Source organism: Mercenaria mercenaria, chromosome 3, assembly GCF_021730395.1.
Source record: "Mercenaria mercenaria strain notata chromosome 3, MADL_Memer_1, whole genome shotgun sequence".
In the NCBI taxonomy this organism is placed as follows: Eukaryota; Metazoa; Mollusca; class Bivalvia; order Venerida; family Veneridae; genus Mercenaria; species Mercenaria mercenaria.
The window spans coordinates 56,993,911-57,006,513 of record NC_069363.1 but is presented as its reverse complement, the minus strand read 5'-3'; the positions used below and the strand labels follow the sequence as shown (position 1 = coordinate 57,006,513).

General features: G+C 36.2%; 1 protein-coding gene across 1 annotated transcript in view; it reads right to left on the bottom strand.

The window, feature by feature from the left end:
* The window catches only part of LOC128555649 (polypyrimidine tract-binding protein 1-like), a 145,912-nt gene extending 140,276 nt beyond the window's left edge, over window positions 1–5,636 (bottom strand). The window contains exon 1 of the mRNA XM_053538661.1: window positions 5,529–5,636. The gene's annotated coding sequence lies outside the window, so the exon portion shown is untranslated. The remainder of the gene's footprint in view (window positions 1–5,528) is intronic.
* Between the last annotated feature and the right edge of the window lie 6,967 nt (window positions 5,637–12,603).

The window sequence follows — 12,603 nt, the reverse complement described above, 5'->3', positions numbered from 1 at the left end:
AGACAGGTGGAAAAGGCCCTGCTTGTCTAATCCCTTATCAAAACAAACAATCATGTTATCAAAATTCACCTGTGAAAAACAACTCTTTCCTCCAGCTACATGATTGTGTGTCAAACATGTATAATACACAACAGTCGGTGACACTTTGATTTACTGTGTAAACATGTTTGGCACTCCTCGGTAATTATCAACCCAGTCATAATACTGGTTTTTTTTTTGGTTTTTTTTGAAAAGCGGGAGAATTATGGTTTTGGTCGGGAGACGGGAGGCAAGGTGAAAAAATCGGGATTTTGACCCTCCCGCGTGGGAGATCACATGTATGATAGGACATTGAAGCCCCCCTAACCCCCGCCCCTTACTGTCACTGTATGATCATATTCTACTTACTGACAATGCAAGACTTAAAACTTCAAACTACCTTGTGGGACCTCTGGAGGGGAGGGAGAGAGATATGTATAACACAAACTTTTCGTCCTTATATTTTCGACTAAGCTTCAAGGGACATGATTAACCCTGATCTGGCAGAGTGAACTGGTTTATTACTTCCTGGAAGTTTTAAAGTTTCTTTGGAAGAAATACATTCGAAGTTGGTTTATTACTATCTTCTAGCTTAAGTGATTATTATAAATTTTTCAATTAAACCAAGGTTTTGATCCATCTGGGTTGGAAGAAACACTTATTTTTTACCATTTTCACACCATTAGTTGTTGGCACCATTGAAAAAAAAATTTGGACTGGTTCTATTTTACAGCTACCCTGACCATTAGAACAGTAACCACCAAAGTGTTCTGAATGTAAATTTGTATCAAGAGACATCTAATGATCTTGAATATTGGCTGTTAATGCAAAGTATTTACATTTAAAAAAGGTATGTAAATGAAACTATTCTGTGAGATAGCTAGCTCAAATACTATGTAATATTAATACTAAAGTGGATTTGCATGACATTTTATTTTCATTAAAAACATTAAGTTTCTAATCATATTGTTCGTATTGATTGTATTTTGACTTTCAAACCTTTGCCCATTTTCTAATCTACAATCTTTTATTTTCTTTGATTCTGCATGGACATATACACTCTTTGCCATATAATAAACTAGATTTATCACTGAAGGTGATGAATGTACCCACCTCATGCACTGACAGAGTACATTGCAATCTGACGCACACAAGACTGCATAATTATGTGGACTGTATGTATATAGAATGTACAAAGAACAATGTCACATAACTCTGCAGAATTTTTTTCTGAAAGGACCTAACATGCACCATGCACAAGTAAGTTGGTACCTATCACTTGTGTGAAGTTTCATTAAATTGTGTGCAATGGTTTGGGAGATTAGGCGCACACAAGATTGCATATGCAGACTGTATGTACATAGTATATTAACAAACAAGAGCTGTCCATAAGACAGCCAAGCTCGACTATTCGAAATATTGTCACAGAAGCTGGAAATTATTACCCAAAATGTTAAATATCAAAAGAGTTTTAAGTTCAAAAGGGGACATATCAGAGTTATGGGACTTGATGCTATCAACTAGTTTTATAACCCCGAAGAAACATGTTAAGTTTCAATTCAATATCTGCATTAGTTTTGGGGATAGTAACTTGCATGTAAAACTTTAACCAGAATTTTCTAAGTCCAAAAGGGGGCATAATTTGCTCAAAATACATGTTAAGAGTTATGGAACTTGACCCAGTGAGGTAGGTAATTGATCTAGAAAAAGAATAAATAAGTTCCAAATCTATATGCCTTTTAGTAATAGCTGTATGTACTTGCACGCAAAACTTTAACCAGAATTTTCTAAGTCCAAAAGGGGGCATAATTTGGCCAAAATACATGCCAGAGTTATGGGACTTGACCCAGTGAGGTAGGTAATTGATCTAGAAAAAGAAAAAATAAGTTTCAAATCTATATGCCTTTTAGTAATAGCTGTATGTACTTGCACGCAAAACTTTAACCAGAATTTTCTAAGTCCAAAAGGGGGCATAATTTGGCCAAAATACATGCCAGAGTTATGGGACTTGACCCAGTGAGGTAGGTAATTGATCTAGAAAAAGAAAAAATAAGTTTCAAATCTATATGCCTTTTAGTAATAGCTGTATGTACTTGCACGCAAAACTTTAACCAGAATTTTCTAAGTCCAAAAGGGGGCATAATTTGGCCAAAATGAAGGTCAGAGTTATGGGACTTGGTGCTATCAACTAGTTTTATAACCCCGAAGACACATGTGAAGTTTCAATTCAATATCTGCATTAGTTTTGGAGATAGTAACTTGCATGTAAAACTTTAACCAGAATTTTTTAAGTCCAAAAGGGGGCATAATTTGCTCAAAATACATGTTAGAGTTATGGAACTTGACCCAGTGAGGTTGGTAATTGACCTAGAAAAAGAATAAATAAGTTTCAAAGCTATATGCCTTTAAATGATAGCTGTATGTACTTGCATGCAAAAACTTAACCAAGGTGTGACGCCGACGCCGACGCCGACGCCAGGGTGAGTAGAATAGCTAGACTATTCTTCGAATAGTCGAGCTAAAAACAAAGTCCCATAACTGTGAAGAATTTTTTTCTGAGAGAATCTAACACGCACCATCAGCGATTTTTTTCCTTATAGAAGTGGTACCGAATATTGGACACGTTCATAATTGCAAACGGTCTTTCACAATTTTCAAATTGGGTCTGCTGGACCCATTCAAATTGATGTGAAAACCTCTAAAAATAGTAGAAAAACATAGCAAGGCATTATTTCATGGAGGCTGCCATGCCTGCAATGCCTACTAGTAGTAATCATACCGCGCATGTGCATTGGGAAACACCGTTACTAAGATTAGAGCATGATGCAATGGGGTACCCAAGAGGAGGAAATTTTCCGACGCTCGCGAGATAGGGCTAAAATCTGGAAGGCGGATCGATCCGTCTATAGCACGGTAAGAGTTGAAGGAGTTTGTTATCAACTTTTGTGAGGAAATCAAGATTTGTTATATTTGTCACCCTTTATTATCAACCCTTGAGCGTTAATTCATAGTGCGTTTGGGTACAAAACAGTAATTCATAGTGCGTTTAGGTACGAATCGGGTACAAATCATTTAATCATTTGTTTTGGAATAAATATTTAAATGTAAGTTTTAGATACCTATCTTTTTACACCCTTATATTCATATTCAATCATTAAACATTTTGATTCACAAAGTATTGAAAGAATTCACAAAGGGAAAAAATTCATATTTTGTGAAAAACTACGCTAATTTTCACAATTTTTCTGGTACCAGACCCATTCACAATTTTGAGAAAAAAATCACTGAGTCCATGCACAACTAGGGTTATGTGCAAGGGTTTCGGAGATTAGGTGTGCACAAGATTGCATATGCAGACTCTAAAAAGTATGTATATTTGGACTTACTTTAGCTCATGGGCTATGGAGTGTCCCCAGAAGACAAAAGGTATAATACAGTTACAACAAGAGCTATCACTGAAGATGATGAATGTACCCCCCGCACGGACAGACACAGCGCAATTTGACGCACACAAGATTGCATAATTATGTGGACTGTATGTATATAGACTCTATACATAGTATAGTAAGAAAAAACAAAGTCCCATAACTGCGCGATCCTAGAAAGTATTGAGTTATTTTTCTTATGGGCAATATCTCCACTCGCGTCAAACCTCAAAGACCAAAATAGCTAGTGGAGGAAATTTCCGATGAAATTGTCATCACTGCTGATTTTGGGTTAAAATGCTGATTTTGTTGCGAATTATAGCAGCAAAATTGTATGAGATAAATTCAAATAAAACTTACATATACATGTATCAAAAGGGGATTAAATTAAATCCTCATTGATTTCTGTAAAAAGTATCAAGTAATTTCCAACATTACAAATTTTCCCATGATTCAAACCTATGTATGTAGGCCTACTGTACATGATTAATGTTTACTGCATCTACACGACAATATGCGCAAGCGATAAAACCAATAACTTTACATGTCTGTGATTTATCCTCCATTATTTTGGTTCTTCGAAGTTGCCCATCACAAATATAAAAAACAATCTGACCAATAAATTATTTTGACTAGGGAACACTGAAGAGTTTTTGCACAGTTGTTGTAGTTCAATGGAAGTGTCTAGTGGTACGGATCCGTACCTCTAGAATCTGATTCTAGAGGTACGGATCCGTACCTCTAGACAAGCCTGTTGGGTTTTTCTAGGGATACGGACCTACATTTTTCTAGAGATTCAGGGTCATTTACATTTCAGATTTTGTTGAAAATGAAATAACAAATGACATTTCATCAGAATTTACCTTAAACTTGTATCTAAATGGTTTACAGATAACAACGTTTGCCCGATTTGTCACATTTTCTTTCGGAACGTAAATAACCGAGGAACACCAAATAAATCACGAGGATTCGAAATGGCAGAAAAAAAGATATAAAGATTAAACAAAATTATGTTAAATATGTTGGGGAAAAAACTTTTTTTAATTGTTAATTAACCCTTCGTGTATTTGTGTTTTTCACACATTTGGTAGTCGTTACGATCGAGATACATGGGACGTTTTCACAAACAGTTTCTTTTACTTAATGTCGCTTAATTGATTATTAAACAATCAGTTCCGTGCCGATTATCATTATACCTTGTTAAATAACAAAATAAATTGGTGCATATTATTATGCCTAAGTAATTTATTTATTTATATTTTTTGCTGAATTTCAAATAGAATTCATTTAAGGAATAGATTCATTCATTAATCTAGCTGTTATGGATCAACAGTTTATTTGACAACAAACTAATTGACACGGAACAGTGTATTCATTTGGAGTTCCTCGGTTATTTAGGTTTTGAAAGAGAAGATGAACAATCGGGTGAACGCTGGTATCTGTAAACCAATTAGATCCAAGTTTTAAGTGAAGACTGGTTAAGACTTATTTGTTATTTCATTTTCAACAAAATTTAAGATGTAAATAACCCTAAATCTCTAGAAAAAGGAGGTCCGTACCCCTAGAAAACTCCTAACAGGCGTGTCTGATCCGTACCTCTAGAATCAGATTCTAGAGGTACGGATCCATACCCCTAGACACTTCCTAGTTCAATAATGATAGGTAAATAAACAGGGTTAAGCCATAACTTAATGAACACAACCATCAAAAAAGAAAAGCTTTGTCATTTAAGTTATGGTAACCTAATTTAATGGCCCCCACCATAAAAAATAACAAATGCGTCAGTTATGGTAGACAGAGGTTCAACAACTATTAAGTCAAAACTGATATAAAATATGTATATTTAAAGACAAATGGGTCTGTCAAATTGTTCTCCTTTTAACAAACTTCGTTTCCACGAAGTCAGTATGTTCCCCTGTTTATTGTTTTAAAAAGTGTTCTTTATTCGGATATCCGAAATTTCCTACCAGGAAGAAAATCGTAGTTTCTGAAAATGACATGCCTCTAATCTCTACCTTATTACACAGAATTGACTTGTATTTATCATAACAACCCTTCGTTCAGATCGATTCTGATTTAACTTACGATATAATCTTTGTTTATCACGATAAAATATTATTCTTCCCGTTTCTTTCGTTTTCATTCATTCAAAATGGCGGCAAAATACACGAGTATTTTCAGGCTGTGTCTCAAAATTTTACCATCAAAGAGCGAAACCTAGTTCACCAAATGCGTTAACAGTCTGAGGCTAGGGCGTAGGCAGAAAGGTATCGGCCCGTTTTAGGCAGTACTACCTTTTAGGCGAAGATATATGTAAAGGTAAAGATAAGCTTTATTTAACCTCGCATTTATTCAACTGATAACATGAGAGCTACGGAACTCTTCTGCGACAAACTAGATAACTAGATAACAGACCCGGATCCAGGACCGGTCCTAGCCCCCTCCCCCCCATTCCGCATTTGGTTGACTCATCAATGCACCAGAGGCCACCATTTCCTGCCTACCGGTATATTTCAAAACTTTCCGGGAGGGGGAGACCTCCCCCCTTCCGCCCCACCATTATGGCCACTATTCTGAAAGTACTCCCTCTCGTACATCAAAATGTTGTCCAAAAATGCACCAGAGGCCACCATTTCATCCATATATTTTAAAAATTTCCAGAGGAAGACCCCTGATGCCCCTAATTTGATGGGAGTACACCTCCCGTACCTCAAAATTTAGAGAGAAAAATATGCACCAGAAGCCACCATTTCATACCTATATTTCAAAAAAAAAAGAACTGACCCCTAAAATGATGCGAATATTTTCAGGAGGAGGCCCAATGACCTCCCTAAAATGATGCGAGTACCCGCTCACCTACCGCAAAATTTAGACAACAAATTTAAGAGGCCATTTCATACCTATATTTAAAAAATTTCGAAGGGGAGACCCCCTGACCCACCTAACGTGAGAAGAGGACCCCCTTCCCGTACCTCCCCTGCTTGGCGCTATGCGCCTCGCCGGTGACCGAACTGGTGTCCTCCCCCCTCCCCCAATGAAATATGTCTGGACCCGGGCCTGTCAGATATCTAGTAACAGTTACTGTACTTATCTGGGCCTATTTTACCTCCTAGTGCAACCCCTTAAATACTGAGTGCCAAGCAAGATTGCTACTAGTCTTTGGTATGATATAGTTAAGGATCGAACCCCGACCTCCCTCACTAAAAGTGGACACTCTACCATTGAGCTTTAGAGGCACTCAATCTTTCTACATAAAACACGCATTGGAGAAGGGGAGAGGGCTTTTTAGTTCACATCTGAGATTGACTGTAGGGGCAGCAGCAGCATGCAGTCTTAACCCTCCTCTTTATTTTTTGCAAGGTAGGCTATTAAATCATCATTCTTAAATTAAAACCTGAGTAAATTAAAACTATATGCCATCCTTAAGAATTCAGATTTTTGTGCATCAAAATTTTCCGGGGAGGTCTATCCGTCTGTCTGCCTTAACTGTCCAACCCTTTTCAAGGACCTAGATTGGCAGCAGAATTAAAAGGTAGATTTTGGGACAAATAATATGGAAAAAAGTAGTGATTAAAGATAAATAGACAGGGATGAATGGCCAGATTACGATACCCCACTTGACTATATAAAGATCGGTGGAAGAATGAGTATTTGTTTTACTCAGTGCTTGCAGAGATTAACATGCAAGATTTCTTAGTCTGCGGGAAGATCTAGATAACAAAGCATTCTGTAGCCGTCGTTTTTGGTATCAACATCTTTTATATTTACCGAGCAAAGTGACAATAGTTAAAATTTGACAAAATAAATGAAAGGTAAATGCTTATAATTTCCCAGCTGGCATTAGACTTTCTCAGTTCAATGTTTTGTTGATAGTACATCCAATTTTAAGACATACGTGTTTGAGTATATGATCGTTATCACTAGAGATGGTCATGCAGACGATATAATCATTTTCAAAGAGTCTGTCGTTGTGTTGAGGAATGTCGTTGATGAAAAAACGAACAACGCAATGCCAAAGATAGAACCCTGAGGGACGCCAGTCTACGTTGACAGTTTTAAATGACTCCCCTTCGGGGACCACGGTTTGCGTATGGTTATACAAGAAGTTATACTCTAGCAAATGGTTGGTTTTGCCTTGTATTTCGTATATAGTGTCTGAGTTTGTGGATGAGGAGTTGATTTTGGGACACTGTCGAATGCTTCAGCAAAGTCCGTGACTAGAACATCTATCCGCTTCCCACTTTCCAGGTTTGATGTGATTCAAGTGACCTGTGGACAATTTTTCCGTTTATTAGAAAGTTAAGAACATTAAAAGGGAGCAACACGTTATACGTTAATTTGGTTAGAAATTTTAATAAGCCGCGGCGGCAGTTTCAGCAATAATTTACTGCTATAAAAGGATAACAAGATAAATGTCTTATATTTTTACATAAATTTTGCAGAAGTATTTTTCTCATAATATACTCATAAAAGAAGTCCATGTAGAAAGGTAAAAATCTAATGTTTAAAAATCTTGTTGTAAAATCACACCATTTTTTTTTCACAAATCATTATGAATAATAGAAGTGGCACATGCAGATGAAATAAGTAGTATAATATTTATCCCTTTAATAAAATATTTTTTACATAAAACAGTTACTAATCAATGCCATGATGTGAAAAATTATTCGTACAGATCGAAACGCTTTACACGAGAATAGCACAAACTGAAAAGTTCAAGTGATGCCATTTAATGTGACGCGCTGCAACTTGCATGAACTTAGCCAGAGCAGCCAGAGTAGCCAGGGTTAGGGTTAGGGTTAGGGTTGGTTTCTGGCTACTCTGGCTGTTCTGGTTGCTCTGGCTAAATTCCCACACATCCCGCTGCATGAGGGTTTTCTTAAAAAGATGACAAAATCCTCAGTTGAGAATAGTGTTTACACAAAATATATCTTTTCTTATATATGAAGCAATTTGATTTCACAATATAATAATAGAAATACATTGTTTCAACAAAACTAAAATATTAGAATGGCGGAAAAAAGGCAGATCTGGCATTAATTACTACTATAGTATCATTCTATTTGTAGTTCATCGATGACTAACATAATCATGCATTACTCAAAGATGCAAAACAGAGGTGATCTAGAATGTGGTGCAAACAGTGGTACTTATCTTTACCAAATTTTATTGAGTCATCTACATACATCCAAACTTACGTTACGTACTTTATGTCGTTCTGAACGCACCAACAGCTTCAAAATACTTGACGTTTATACAGCTGTTTACTTTTATTTACTCGAGTCAATAACATGAATATGAATTGCGTGATAGAAAAATTATTTCGAAATTGAACGCCAAAATTTCAAAAAGCTTTTTCAATTATAGCTTAAACTAATTTTTCTGTCGGCAAAGATCAAAATTGAATAGACACGACTGTATGATTTTTCACTGGATTTAATGATATTTTAGATGAAAGCCAGGAATTGTAGTTTTATAGGAAAAGAATTACAACTGAACGTGGGCAGGCATTTTTGGCTGTTCTATTTAAAAAGTGGAAAGATAGATATCCTGATATTTAATTTTATTACTTACTTTTTTATAGCAAGCTCCCGTGCTAATGTACACATAAGAATTGAATGCAATGTTCTGTGTGTTTATACACGAATAAACCACATTGGGACTTCTTGCAAGAAGTCCCAATGTGGTTTATATGCGAATAAACGCACAAAAATAGCATTTAATTTTTAAAATGAGCCGTTTCATGACAAAACCTATATTTGTGTAACGGTCCATATATATATATAATAAAACAGGTTATAGATACATTTGCTTTTGTCGGGAAACAGTTCATTAGTTGATATTTGTTTCTTACGCAATATCGTACACAAGTTAATTCAAACCATGATGCTGTTATTTTGTCATTCTTCCATTATACAAAAGATACGGAGGTTCATATGGCTATCACAGTAGATACTGTGCCTGTGTCTTAAATCTTGAAAAGGAAGGATCTGGTCCAAGGTCTAACCTTTACCCTGCTAAATTTCTAAAATGGACTGTTCCATCATTCAAGTTTGGCAGTGCCACTTATTATTCAAAGGGATGTTCACTGAAAATTTACTGAGCGGCTGCATGGAGGAGCAGGCTGATCTTGGTCTGCACTGGTCGCAAAGGTAGAATCACTTGCCGCCAGCAGGCTAAAGGTTAAACGCATCAGTTTGATGTGAGCAGATCAGGAAATAAGCATCGCCACAGTCCTAATAATGATACATTATAAATGAATACCAATAAGGGAAGATTATATGTAAGACAGCTCAGTCGGGCGAGCACTCGCCATATCCACCCTGTGACATTTGACGCACAACATTGGAGCATGGAATACTGGCTAGGTCAGTGTTACAAAGCATGTATTATTGCGTACCTCAAGAATTTGAGGACGAATTATAATTATGAGAATTATAATTATGAGAATGTTTCTACTGGTATCAACTTAGCAACATTAAGGCAGAATATGTGTAAGGCAGACGGGCGATCTCAGTTAATACAACATTCATAATAAAAAAAAAATCTTAATAGATTATTTGTGATTATATGTAAAAATATAAGTGCACCTGAATATTCAACCTAAGATTCTGTCAGTAAAAGCAACGTTATAGGCATTTACTTTGTTGAAATGTCTTGTTAGAACTCTGTTTTGTTTATATTCGAGACAGTAAACATTATAAAAACATGCTCTTGCATTTGACAAAATGACATTTTTGGTTTGCAATCTTTATAGTTATAGTTTCTAAAGGTAAATCATCTGAAATCGTCACCGACGTTGATGTGAAAGATACAAATGTATATAATGCACCTGTCAATATTTTGCCCGCCCGGAGCGGGGGAGGAGGGGGGGGGGGGGGGGGTGGACATAAACGGGACTTTAGACAGAAGACCATTTCCGACAGGCGGGATAATGACAAACAATATTGTCTACGGGTCCCAGGAATTAGACTTTGGCCGCCGTTTACATCCCGGGACTCGGGAATATCGACACCGAGGGGAGTAACCTCGTCTGAAGACCGGAAGACGACGGCGAAATGGCAGTGGCTAGAGAACCGGAATCGGTTCCCTAGACAGCGAACTTATTCGTCCGGAACCGGTTCTCTAACCAAAATAGCGTGCATAGGCTAGGGAACCGGAATTTTATTTCTATGCATAATGCTGCCAAAATCCACTTTGTTTCTTGGTAAATGTCATGCATATTGTTATCTTAATTAATTTCACCGTGCTCTTGCATTTATCTGCGTTTACTGTCCGCCATATTGGAATGATAAAAACTAGTACGAATAAATGCGTGAAAACTCACTTTCCCGTTTTTAAATGTTATTTGCTTTCAACATGTACTATGTTAAAATCATTTCAATACAAAATAATATTGATTTGTATTTATGTCATTACATGTTTATAGATGTACAAACTAATTTAATTGCCATTAAAACTTCATGCGGATTCTTTGATCAGTTTGTAACACCACGGCATTTCACGTTCAAAGATATGTTAACACTATTCTAATTAACAGAAATTACTTAATTTGTTTTAAATGTTTCTTTTATTATTTTAATTTTACATTTCAAGTTTATTTCGGCTTGCTCAAATGCTTACGATTTCCGCATTCATTCGTACTAGTTTATTTTATGACGTGGCTAGTGTGTTGTTATACGCTTTAATGCATCGCGTAGCGATTGTGATCGCTATGGTTCAGTTCCGTATGCTTAATGTTATGCATAAAGAAATAAGCAGCTTAATTGTTTGTATCTATGATGGATTATTTGTCTGTAGAATTATACCTACATATCACAAGTTATATCTATATGCTTAAGGTAGTATTGCAAGTTTAAATTATCATATGTGCAGTTTAATTACCCTATTGACACTGCAATACTGTACACTAGTAGTATATACTTTGTATTTCAATGCAGACTTACTACATCCTTTTGCCCGTATCTGCAGGCTACGATTATTTATCATCTTAAAGGAGTTTAAATACTGTAATGTAACTCTTAATTGCATTTCATTGAACTCAGTTCGTGCCGTTTCAAATCATATGAGATTATATGTTTAATGACAATGTATGCTTCATTAACAGCACAGCAATGCCAGTTTAGAGCCAGTGCAAATGTTACATTACAATGCAGTTCGTTAGTTCATCCTCTTTATTTAAGATATTAACGAACATGCTTTGTTTCTCTATGCAATAATCAATAACATTTATATGTATTTTTATGTTTTTGTGTGCGAGTGTAACTATGTGTATCCTTGTGTGTATATATATATATATGTGTGTGTGTGCGCGCGCGCGTGCGTGCTTACGTGTGCGTGTTATTTGAAAGTGTCACGTTGTATTTGTTAATACATCTGTTTGTAATAAGATACTTCATGTATACGTTACAAGAAATAAACTTTGAATCTTGAATCTTTATCATTCCAATATGGCGGACAGTATGCGGCGAGTACACTTGTGGAGACATGGTAAACACAGATAAATGAAAGGGCATTGCTTGCTGAGAATTGAAATGTTAAATTCATTAAGATAATAACATGCATAATACTTACCAAAAGAAACTAAGTAAATTTCGGCAGCTTTATGCATAGAAGTAAAATTCCGGTTCCCTAGTCTAAGCACGGTTAGAGAACCGGTTCCTGACGAATAAGTTCGCTGTCTAGGGAACCGATTCCGGTTCTCTAGCCACTGGCAACTACTCGTGTTGTATTTTTAAAATGCAGACGAAGGGGGATTTTTCGAAACTTTCTTTGGAAAAAAAACGTGAGATGGGACGAAGCCATGCCCCAGAATTAGGAAAAATATTCAAAGGTATACAGTGATTGTATTCTCCATTTTTTCCACATATATCCAGACTGTACTAATAATGCATAGTCTAGCGGATTTCAGGTTTGTCATCAGTTTTAGCAATTAAGACCCCTGTTTTTAGTTTTGGTAGTCGTCGCACAACCAAATCCTTCCGTAAGAAAACCTTGTATGGCCCAGTCGTCATTTAAAACACAGATTCAACTTTGAAATGACGTTTTGAGCTTCTAAAAGCAAATTCATTCGGAACCAAGTTGAGTATCATATAGGTGGAGCCTAAGGTTCAAAATGGCTCAAATACTCAAACAGATGAAGGTAACAGGTAACATATAT